At 40.2% G+C, this 12,099-nt stretch overlaps 1 protein-coding gene and 2 non-coding genes across 3 annotated transcripts in view; 1 reads left to right on the top strand and 2 right to left on the bottom strand.

The window, feature by feature from the left end:
• The window catches only part of adam19a (ADAM metallopeptidase domain 19a), a 275,264-nt gene that overhangs the window by 133,688 nt on the left and 129,477 nt on the right, over positions 1 to 12,099 (bottom strand). The window lies entirely within an intron of this gene.
• On the top strand, positions 4,703 to 4,776 carry trnat-agu (transfer RNA threonine (anticodon AGU)). Its single transcript has one exon. It is a non-coding gene; the product is annotated as a tRNA-Thr (tRNA).
• On the bottom strand, positions 5,692 to 5,773 carry trnas-uga (transfer RNA serine (anticodon UGA)). The gene has a single exon. It is a non-coding gene; the product is annotated as a tRNA-Ser (tRNA).

Genomic DNA, 12,099 nt, shown 5'->3' on the forward strand with positions numbered 1-12,099 from the left:
ATAGCAACACATGCCATACCTACCATGACCTAAATTAAGTTAAGGCCAACCATAAATTGTGTTCTGCTATAGAGGGCTAAAAGGAATGGTATGCAAACATTCTTATCAAGAGAAAAAATGGCTCAATGCCTAACGAGGGCAAAACAGAAAAACAAAAGAGGGGTAATTGAACATTTGAGAATTTCTGAATTGAGCTTATTGTGCTGAGCCTCAAAGACACAAACACAGGAGGGCTGAGAGAGGACATTCATCACGTAGGTGGGCAGGGCTGAGTGCTGCTGGGAGCCGGAACAGTGGTGATAAGACAACAAAGAAATGATAGCAGCCAGGTTTCAGGTGCTGTTTCCCATAGCTACATCACAACAGCGCTAGCCCTTTTATTGTGTACTGTGTGAGCAACATAAATACTTTAATCGTAATTACAGTGTTCCGGGGCCTGAGGTAGAGTTAAGCTACATTAATGGCGTCTGGAAAAAACAGGAAAAAAAATCAATGGCAGTTAATGTAATTACGCAGTCCTCCCTGGTCCTCTAAGAGACATCTGGAAAAACAGAGCTAGCATCTGGGGCCCAATGAGGGGCCGCGATTACACACTACAGCAGACAAGCTAACTCAATCAATGAAACACATGACTGCTACCAGGCAAGAAGCAAGTGGCAGAGAGGAGAACTAAACGATTTCTCATAAAGTGCACTGATTTGATGGTATACTGAATAAAACCCATAGTTACTATTTATTAAGGCTGCACTGATCAATATTTTATATTATCAACAGATCAAATGACTGTTAAATGTGAAACTCCGCGGCTCATCTCAGCTCTAGAGGCTCCTTAGCCTATTTAAGCTCATTGTTTTGGAATTAGAGTCTGTAAACTCTCTCTCCTCAGACTTGTTTCCAGCAGCTATGTTAAGTAACAAAGCTCCATCAAGTTAAGCAGCTTTAGTCTTGACCTTTTTATTTCTCTTGGCCTCCGATGAAATGGATATGGTGATTAATGTTTGGCAGCCAGCAAATCAAAATCTTTAGTGGTATTTATAGCTGTGCACTCAGGGTGCTTTCACACCTGTAGAATGAAACACTGTTGCATTATGGTTTTGGTTCGGTTCCTGTTCACACTGACTTTTTTCAAACGAACCAAGACGAGTAAACAAGTTACTCGCTAATTCGACATTTTTGGCATTTGTCATCCTGCATCATCAGGACCAACGTGGGAAAATCAAATTCTAGCGACTGACAGAAGTTTATGCATTATATTTATGTTCTTTGGTTTCACAAAGAGCTTAAAGAGAAATAACTGATGTAAGCATTATTAGTAGGCTGCAAATCAATCACATGTTATAAATAATGACTAACAGAGACAGGATAAAAAGAAGGCGTCTTCTACAGTAATGATTGCAGGCTTAATACTGTGGGATCACTGTCACTGTTTGGAAGCAGACCGAGACCCACATTTTTTGAGCAATCTCGGTTTGGTTGTCTGTTAAGGTTAAAGTTAAAGCAAAGATTTGGTTCATTAACAACAGTTTAAGTTACAGTTTTACTAGTTTATTCAAACAGTGACCCAATGTGAGCCAGTGTTTGTGTCTGTGTTTGCTCCAACGAGTTCCTGATGCTGGTGGAGATAGTTGAAGAACAAATCAAAATCTGCTATATGTATGCACACAGAGAGCTAGATATCTCCGTTCGGACCTTAAACCCCTTTTGTCAAGCATACGTGCATCCAGCTCTACGCTTTAACAAGGACTGGCAGCAGGGGGGACCTGACAAGCACACTTCACAGCTAACCTCAACCTGACAGCATGCTATGGTCACAATCTTTGGCTGGGACAACCAGGAACCTCCATGTTTGTCACACTGGCTCTAATTGGCCTCAACGCCTGTTTATGGCCTGTCACCCATCTGTGAAGTGTGCTGTCAGCTCCCTGAGCCCCTGTCACTGGATCAAGGTTAATAGCTTCTGTTGAAAACAAAAGGAGTGATGAATGCTCAGGGCAAACGCTGTGTATGTTGGTTTACTTGGCTAAACTCTATTATCGAAATAAACAGGGGCAAAGGGCAAAAATGCCCCAAAGAAATCTAAGAATGCCCCTTAAAACTGTGACACACACACACACACACACACACACACACACACACACACACAAATGTACACCAGTTTAGGCCAATATCCTTATCTTATATTTCGCCATCATTTTCAATTAATTCCCATTCCTATCTCCAACACACACACACAGGAACAGTGCTGTCGTTATCACTCACATCACGCTTGAACACTAGAATATTTTGTGCTGACTTGCTTCATACGCAAGTGGAATCGCTGAATCAATGAATGAACGTCATACATCCCTGAGGATCTCAATACTGTTTGACTATTGTGTTGCGAATCAGTCGCTTGAGTTCAGATTTTTCAACTCTCGCAAAAAAGCATTTAAATGATGCGAAATCACTCTAACTGCTTCATTCACACCACTTAATTTGTGTATTTCACATCACTCGCACCCGGTGTGAACACAACATTAGAAATATATGAAGCATTAAAACTTTCATCTGCTCGATTGATTTAGACAATTAAATCTATGTCCTATTGTTTTGGCGTAAAGACTTGGCAACGGGAGGGGTAATCCTTCTTTTCACTGAATACGAAAAAGGTGCTGTTCACAGGTGAGGGCAGGTAAAGCACCCACTCACAGACACATTCACACCCTAATCCCTTTTCAGTGGAGTAAAGACAACCGCTGAAAATTGTTCTTTTGCAGCAATGATTTAAAAAGTCTTTGGTGTGTTAACGCCAGCAAACAGTATCAACAAATTCATGGTAGATGTTAACTAGCTACCATTATTGTTACACCTGACATGTGGAAAATTGACATGTCAGTCTTGCTAACTGGTGTCTGGATGGAATGATTAGTGGGCTGATCAGTGCCCTTGACTAAAGTTACTGAGCCCAATGCAACAAGTCGAGTCAGCTATTAGAAAATACTGTTTCAGTCTACTAACCAATGATGCAGTGCTGCATAGTTGGGTCTATAATTTAATCTCATCCATGCGCAAACGTAAAAAGTGCTAAATTTGAAGATGAAATAAAGCATGCTAAAATTTCAAGTGAAGTTATTTCCAGAACTGCATCAATAAGAGGGAATACTCATTTCCCAATCTGTTGATGCTATTTGTACGGTCAGCAGGTTGTGAAACACTGCCTTTTTTTTTACCCAAATATTTGCAACAGACCTTCTACAGTTTCCAAATGGGATTTTAATATTTTTTTTCCATTTATCTACATGATAAACTAAAGAATTATACATATATGAAGGCTATTTAGAGCTAAATAAAATCTTAAATTGTTAGAGGTGTCTCCTGCATTAATACACTTTTTATTTACTCATGTTGGCAGAAGGTGGTGATTACTAAGGCATTTTATTTCCTTTCACATTAAATACAGCTACTTTGTGTGCTAATTACTGTTTTTAAAAGTGCTCCAAAATGTTATCAATGCTCCATTTCTTTTGACAGTGGGGGCAAAAGCTGCCCCACAAATGTATTTAAATGTCCTACAGTACTTGGCTGATATTCAAGATGCTGTAATAATGTAAAGACAGTTCCATATTACCTGCATCACAACCTTCTCTACAAGTCCTCATTAGACCCGAAGAATGTGTATCATAGCTTTCAATAGACACATCTGTGTTTATCTGGGCGTGATCTGTGAGCGGCCTTGTGAAGAGTGAAGCTGAGTACAACAACCATTGGTCACATCATTGAGCAGTGTGTCATTTAACAAACAGAACTAAATGCTGTAGCACACACCAAGGAAAAAATACTGTCAAGGTGAAGTAGCCAGGTTTTGCAAAGCAGTGAAAAAAAAACTGCTGCTTTCCTGGAGCATCAGTGTGCATTACCAGCAGGACCTGTGACAGTGCTTTATCTTGACACTGCAATGCATTTGTCACAAAAAGTCAACACATGACAAAATATATGAGCAGAGTGCTGACTGTGCATTGTGGGACATCTTGACAGCACCATATTATATTATGTCATTTGCACTGTATCTAGTATTGTGTGTGCTTTCATCCATCAACACAGTGACCTCAGCACTTCAAAACAAGCTGGAGGGAAGCAGGGGAGAGATGACTGCGCCCACTTAGAAAACAGGAAGTTTATAGCCTACTGCTTCATACCACTGGTACAGCTTGTAATGCATCATCTTTTGTTATGGAGCATCTTTGGTTCTGTCAAAAATATGACAATATGAATAATTGTCATATGTCATAATTAATAAATGTACTGTGATAATCATAAAAGCACTGCCAGAGTGAAGAGACAAAGCAGAATCATCATTTACAATAACTCCACAGTTCTAACAGGCTGCATGTGACCTTCAGTTTTTTGTTCATGCAAAAGATGCAGACAGGCTGTTTGAAGGAGTCAGTCTGTTTAAATGAACTGATCTGTACGACCTGATGGCCAAACCAAAAGACTCTCCTTAATCCTGACCAAACCCTCATACAACAAGTGATAAACACATCTACAGTATGAGACAAAATAAAAACACTAGTAAAAGTATCATAAAAAACCATCAAAGTTTTTCCAGATACAAGATAGCATCTGCAAATTATTCTTAAGTCTGTTGATATACAGCAAACACACCACAAAACGACACATCAGTCTATTATCATATGAATATCACTCAATTGTCATAACTGAAGGTGCTGTGGCTTAGTTGGTTAAAGCGCCTGTCTAGTAAACAGGAGATCCTGGGTTCAAATCCCAGCAGTGCCTTTGAAACTTTATGAATGTTATGGACTAGATACCCTGATTTTGAAAGTGTAAGCCATTGTTGCTGATTTTCCGTTGTAATTAAAGTCATTCAGCCCTTCATTATACTATCTTTGAATGAGCACATATTCCATCCGAAGCCGCATCATGGGGGCAGCAAGCTAAGCAAATTACTCCAGACATCGCTCTCCTCAGCTCTCCAGCTCCTCCTGGGGGACCCCAAGGTGTTCCCAGGCCAGACATGATATATTATCCCTCCAGCTTGTTCTGGGTCTATCCCGGGGCATCCTACCAGTGGGATGTGCCTAGGACACCTCTTACACCCACAATACTAGGTGGCGTCCTGATCACATGCCCGAAAGCAGCGGCTCTACGTCGAGCTCCCTGCGGATGTCCAAGGTCCACACCCTATCTCTAAGGCTGAGCCCAGCCACCCCATGGAGGAAACTCCCCAAGATACTTGAACTCCCTTGCTTGGGGCAGTAACTCACTCCCAATGCCGAATGCCGAAGTAGGATAAGTTGGTTCGTGGTGTCTGTTCAGTCTAAAGTCAAAGTTGTCAGTGTCATGAAGGTTGCTCTGATTTGAGATTGTTTTGTCATGGTCAAGACCGGACTTCTTTGCTCATCAGTATGGTTGTATTTGTTGCAAGGCAATTGTAATACATGACAATATATTATTTCTATTAATTTGTCCATCTCTGGTAAGCTGATTGAGTTCTTCCAGATACAAAACAACCTCAGAACCCATCAGCTATCCTTTGACAGTGAGAAGCCTCTGGGGCTGAGGGCCAATATTTCAGGTTGAACCAGTGTAGCCAGCAGATATGGGCCGAGACCTCCTCTCCACTGGGACTGTTTACCAGTCTTTAAAACGTGATTGGTCAATACCACTCGGACTACAAGAACATAAATCTGACGCTGCGAGCAGGGTTTGAACCTGCGCGGGAAGATCCCATTGGATTTCAAGTCCAACGCCTTAACCACTCGGCCATCGCAGCCACACACTATTTACCACCATCAAAGAACAACCATACAGTCAGTGCTGCGATGTGGAATGCAGTAACACCTAACACATTTTTCCTGCATTCATGCAGAATTTATTGATAGATATTAGATAGAAGATAACATCTAATGATTCCAAAGTATATTAATGTACAGCATATGTACACATCAAACTTAAGTGGACACAATTAATATTCAGTAACCTTCAGAGGTGATGCAATGCCTTAGTTGCTTAATGCACCTGTCTATTAAACAGGTGATTGTGGGTTGAAGTCATTTGAATGAGCAGGATGTTTCTGTATCGCTTTAAGTGTATGCTGTTATCTTAACCACAATACATTATAATGGACAATATAATCTTAACAAGGATTTATAAAACCTGCTGTTTGTCCCTTCTGTTTGTGGTCACTGTAATGTCCTTACAACTTAAAACCTTTCAACGCTACAGGCAGGGTTTGAACATGCACAGGAGGATCTCTTTGGAATTCAAATCCAACACCTTAACAACTTGGCCATCACTGCCACCCTAAAGCTTTCATTGTTAGACAACTAACATACAGTCAGTGCTCGTGCAATGACATTCATGGCCATTATCATTCAACAACAACATATTTCTTCTAATCTAAATCAGCCCAGTTTCCAGAAGATAACCCCAAATATGTATCATGTCAACATTTCTAACTGATGTAGTATATGCACTGACTCATCTGGAGATGGAGGGGATGGTGGATGGCATGGCACCCATCAGCAAGACACCATACAGGCTGCAGAACACAGATTGAGACTAAGAGGACCAACTAACAAGGAAGTTAACAAGCAGTTGTGTTTTAACGACCCAATGCTGTTTTAAAAGCAGCTTTTGAGATTCGCCATTTGCAATTTTCTGGGCTGATTCCAATATCCAACTTTTTAAGCAGCTGATACAAATTAAGGCCGATTCAGATTTTCTTTCTTTAAACAAACTATAATTGACAGCATACACAAACATATTTTACACTTTTCTTTAAAGCCACTGGAAACGTAGCTTTAAACAGTGAAAATGCATTTATGATATCAAAGATGAGTGTCTCATTAAACATCCACAGAAATCTGACTGGCGGGTCACCTGTCAAGGCCAATCAAGCTGGAAATTGGCAGATTCTGGTCACCGACCATCAGTGCATCTCTAGTTTTTAGCACCATCAAAAGCTTTTTTTTTGTGTTGTTTTTTTTTTTTTTACCAAGACATTACCATGTTTCCAGGTGAAGTTGTGCCCCCAAAACCAGCTATTTCAGGCCAAACCATGACCTTTTCCTAACCATGACCAAGTGGTTAACCACTAACATACATGCTACATAATAACTTGCAAATGTGATAGTATTAGTTGTTTCTGCAAAACTAAATAGTAGTTTTGCAGAAATGTACAATGTTTTTCTGGCAATTGGACTGTCTGAAATATACAATGTTTTTATTAGGCGCTTGCTGTGATTTACACTCTTTAAGGTAAATTATACATAAAGTTATATAAGGTTAACTGAAACTAAACATACTCACTTTGGTGCTTGTTATAATAATAATAAAAAAGATATCATAGGTGACACGGAAGGGGAAAGATGGGTCTGGATGATATAAACAATCCCACATGGGGATAGGGGCTGCAACCCTACTTTGGGGGCAAAGCAGAGGGTTCCAGCCAAATAAAAAAAAAGAAAAAAAAAAGGGTTGGTTGGCCAAAAAGTCGACAATGCAAACTTATTTGGCAAGCCATTTACTTTGTTTTGTGAACAGCATGTTTTTACTACTTACTGTGAGACTGATGCATCCCTGTTGCCTGCTTAGAATTCCTCACAAGGCTATGACGCAGCTGGAGTGACAGACTGATATCACAATCATCAGAATCAGTACTGAGGAAAATACCTCAAACATTGCTTGGACTCAAATATCCAGTAATCATATGTTAACACTGGTGAGGCCAATCCATTTGGGGAGTTCAAAAGAAGGCCAGCAGGCTGCGAGCTAAACTCTTTGCATGTTTTTCAAATCGAACAAGACAGGCCTGTAGAGAAAATGGATCTGGGAAATGCCATGCAGGGACATTGTGACAGCTGAAATTTCACATAAAAGAGACATCAATTGACTGACTGAGCCTTTCTAGTCTCAGTTCAAATAACATTCAAGGTCATTTTTGTGGCGACAATTAACGTAAAATGCAGAGTGTGTACTAGCATATTAAATATCCATCAGGTCAATGGAACAAATAGGAAAAGTCACTATGAAAGCTAAAATCTTAAAGCTACAAAATTGAAAACACGGATGCTTCACTCAAAACTGCAACCTGGCAGCACAAAATATCTATACAATCTATACAGTTTCAAGATTAGTGTTAACTATTTAGTTTCCAACCAAATGTCTCACCTTCTGTGATGACGTTAAACGTTACCAGAAAAGTAGTTTTGAAGAACGTCATGACACTACAGTAAAGTTGAACTTTGACCTTTTGGATATAAAATGTCATCATTTCATCACTTTACTCTTCATTTGTGTGAAATTTGTTTGTTTTTTTTGTTGGTTGTTTCGAAGAAGTTCACTCAAGGCATACTTGAGATATCGCGTATACAAGAATGCAACGGGCCCAAGGTCACAGTGACTTGACCTTTGACCTCCTCTACCAAATTCTAATCCATTGATCCTTGTGTCCAAGCGACTGTTTTGTGCTAAATTTGAAGAAATTCCCTCATGGCTTTCATGAGATATCCTGTTCAAGACCTACACATGGTCACAGTGACCTTGACCTTTGACCACCAAAATCTAATCAGTTTATCCTTGAGCCCAATTGTGCCAAATTTGAAGAATTACTCTCAAAGCGTTCTTGAGATATTGTGTTGAGAGAATGGAACGGACGGACAGACAACCTCAAAACATAATGCCTCTAGCCACGGACTATCACAAGTGTGGTATAAAAACTTTAAGACGTTGAAATGGCTTCAAGACCTGACTGTGTCTAGTTGTATTGTGGTGCATGACTCTGCTGTGTGAGGACATGGAAAAGGTGTGTGAAGTGTGATTTGTGCCGGCCATCAGTCACCCTGGACTTTAGGCGTGAAGTGAAATGAGAGATGGCAACAAAGCCCTGCAGGCCTGAGCCTTGGTCGTGGTCTGTCTCAGAAATTCAGTTTCAGAAGGTCACACTCTGACAGATGAGGCTACGCTGTCTTTAGGGATACAAACACAATGGTGAACAGGACTGTACTGTATACGCATCAGATGTCAGGGAGTGTGTGTGTTTCTGCTGATACGCAACCATGCAGAAATGTGGAGTAAATATATTATGTTTCAAGGCTGCACAGCTGCTCTAGCAGGACTTCCTCAGCACATGCCAAACAGGAAGCACTGCAGAGTCTGCGGGGTATAACAGGTCTGGCAGGCCAAGGCTCACATCACCCAAACACCACCACCTGCTCTCTGTCTCACTCTGTCTTTACATCTTCTTCTTTTCCTTACCCTCTCTGACCTCCAGGACTAACTTTCACTGAAGGTTTATTGTGTTTCCTGTGAGCTCCTTTAACTCTCTGCAGTGTCTCCGTCTTTCCCACACTCCATAGAGCCTTTGAAGGACAATTCATTTCCTGGTAGTGACTCATACGTCAGCCCCCCTCCTTGTCCTCCTCTCTCCTCTCCCCTCACTCCCTTCATCCCTTCATCCTGCCAGTTGAAGCGGCTCCGACTTGGAGTGGTTTTCTTGGGCTTTTCCTTCGCAGAAAATAGGAGGCGGACGCAGGCCGGCTCGGAGCTGCCAGTCATCGCCTGAGCTGACATCCCGAGCTGGATTAGAGCAGATTAACAGAACAAAGCTCATTATTGATTTTAATCATTATTAAAGTGGAGACACAGTGGGGCTGCAGCCAAGTTCAAACAAACTAGTTCCCGGGGAAAAATCGATGATGGAACCAGGATAATAAAAGCTGTTGCCAGGAGAGTGCTTAAAAAGTGCCGCTCCCTCTAAACTTGTCTTTGTGAAGTCAGACTCTCAGAGGACTCTGGTCCTAATTAACACCTTGTCAGGTCCGGCGCCTGGAGTACGGCAATACGTTTAGCTCAACTAGACACATTTGCAAGGGTCTGCCTCATCACTATGTACAATGGATGGCATGTATTGCCCATTTCATTACATATCATCCCAGGGTGGCAGTGTAATCAAGGCTTTCATTAACACAGAAAGAGCTTACACTCCATCTAGGAACCCTCAACAGAAAATCTGCAATTAAAATTAAATGTGCTCTTTAAGTGCAATGCCAACATCCTGAGCTGTGTGTGTGAGATATACTGAGGCGACGAGATAAAGCTGCCGAGCTCCGCCAGCCAATGCAAACTAATTGAATGATATGGCCAATTGTTTTGATGCTATTAATATTTAATATATGATGATTACCCTGCTGGCACTTCTTTAATAATGTACACGTTTGCTTAATTCTTTTTCCTTGCTTGTACACGCACACACACACACACACACACACACACACACACACACACACACACAGATATGCAGCTGAGTACCTGTAACATTAGCAAAAGTGATGTTGTTAAGTTTTAAAGTGAAGCAGCTTTTCTTGATTTAATTCGTTGAGACTGTGCCAGTTCGGTTTCTACACAGATTATTTTTTTATTATAGATTTTTTTTTCCTGGAAGGCGGTTTCATTTTCCCTGTTTAAGAATTAGTTTTGCTTTTATGAGATTATGTCCTACTGGATGAGGAAATTGCTTTTTTTCATAGCAGTGCTTTCCATGAAATAATTATTGATGGGAGAATATATCTCAGGGTTTGATCCAGAGTGTGCAACTGCAACAGTGACATGAAATGTCTCATCTCTATAGCTGTAATTACTAGGGATAGACCGATATGGATTTTTTAGGGCCGATGCCGATACCGATTTTTTTCCATCACCCTTAGCCAATGACCAATTATGGACTGCCGATTTTCTTGAGCCGATATTTGGGGCCGATACTGCTTTTGCTCCCTCAATTTACATAAAAAAAATGACACAATGATAACAAATATTACAGGTCTCAAGTTTAAAATAAGAAACATTTATTGAACAGTAAAAAATACTAAAACAAGATGGAAAGTTGAGGTAGAACAGGTAGAATATTATTATTATTATTATTATTATTATTATTATTATTACAATACATTCAAATAAAAAAAAAGAGTTCAGTGCTCTTAAATCTTCCAGTAATGTCTTTATAAAATAAACAATTATTTAAACTGTAGCATAAATAAAACAACAACTACTGTACACAGTAGGATTCAACAGCTTTGTTCAACTTAACCACATACTTTCAAATGAAAAAAAGTGCCAGGGAAAAATAAATCCACGAACTCACGCACGTATCGGCTGATGCCGATACAAGTAAAAAACTCAAATATCGGCCCGATATATTGGCCGGCTGATGTATCGGTCTATCCTTAGTAATTACCTGGTAAACATGCAACAGGCCTGCGTCTGTACTAGTAATCTGGATTATAACACAAAGAAAAGTATCATACCTGAGTATCATTTTGATATTTAAAAGGTGAGTTCACTTGTCTTCTGCAGAAAAGACCAATAGAGCGATAGGTCCATCTGTACTGCACACAAAAGAAGCTAACTGTATTTTGTTGATGGTAGCTATGTCAACGGCTAACCATTAATCGGCATTTTTGACCAGTTACGCATGTCAATCTACAGGTTCATTTTGCTCCTCTTGCACTAAACACCAACTGGGTCCAGTGGGAGCTACCTAGCTAAATTTGATAACTTCACAAGAAAATTTCATTTTCTGTTATCAAAACCTCAATTAGTTATATGTCCAATATCAATTCTCACATCATTTTAGCATGGTTTTATAGCCGCACTGAATGTGCGGTTTTAACAGTTTTATTGTTCCTTTTGGATGGAGCACTGAATAGAGTACTAGAAGTACTTAAAGGCCAATCTGACCCCCTTCTACACAGCCCTGTTCAAACCCTGACATCCTTTTTACCACCTTCAGGGCTGAAAAATAAGCAAATGTGGAAGTGCCAAAATCTGCAGTTCCTCGAATGACCACTTGAGGCTGGCTCCTAGAGCGAGTCAATACCCATAGATCCCACTGTTAAAATACCCAACTTTACAGCAGAACAGGCTCACACACTTAAATCTTATTCAGGCACTAACTCAAAAGCTGAGATTCTCATTTTTCTTGACCCTGAAAATTTGTTTTATACTTTTCAGTTTTCTAAGATCTTCCTGGAGTTTCTCAACACCACTCTCAAAAATTAAGCATGTTTAGGTATGAATGTCCCAGCTAGTTTTATCAGTTAC

Source organism: Epinephelus fuscoguttatus, linkage group LG23, assembly GCF_011397635.1.
Source record: "Epinephelus fuscoguttatus linkage group LG23, E.fuscoguttatus.final_Chr_v1".
NCBI classification, from domain to species: domain Eukaryota; kingdom Metazoa; phylum Chordata; class Actinopteri; order Perciformes; family Serranidae; genus Epinephelus; species Epinephelus fuscoguttatus.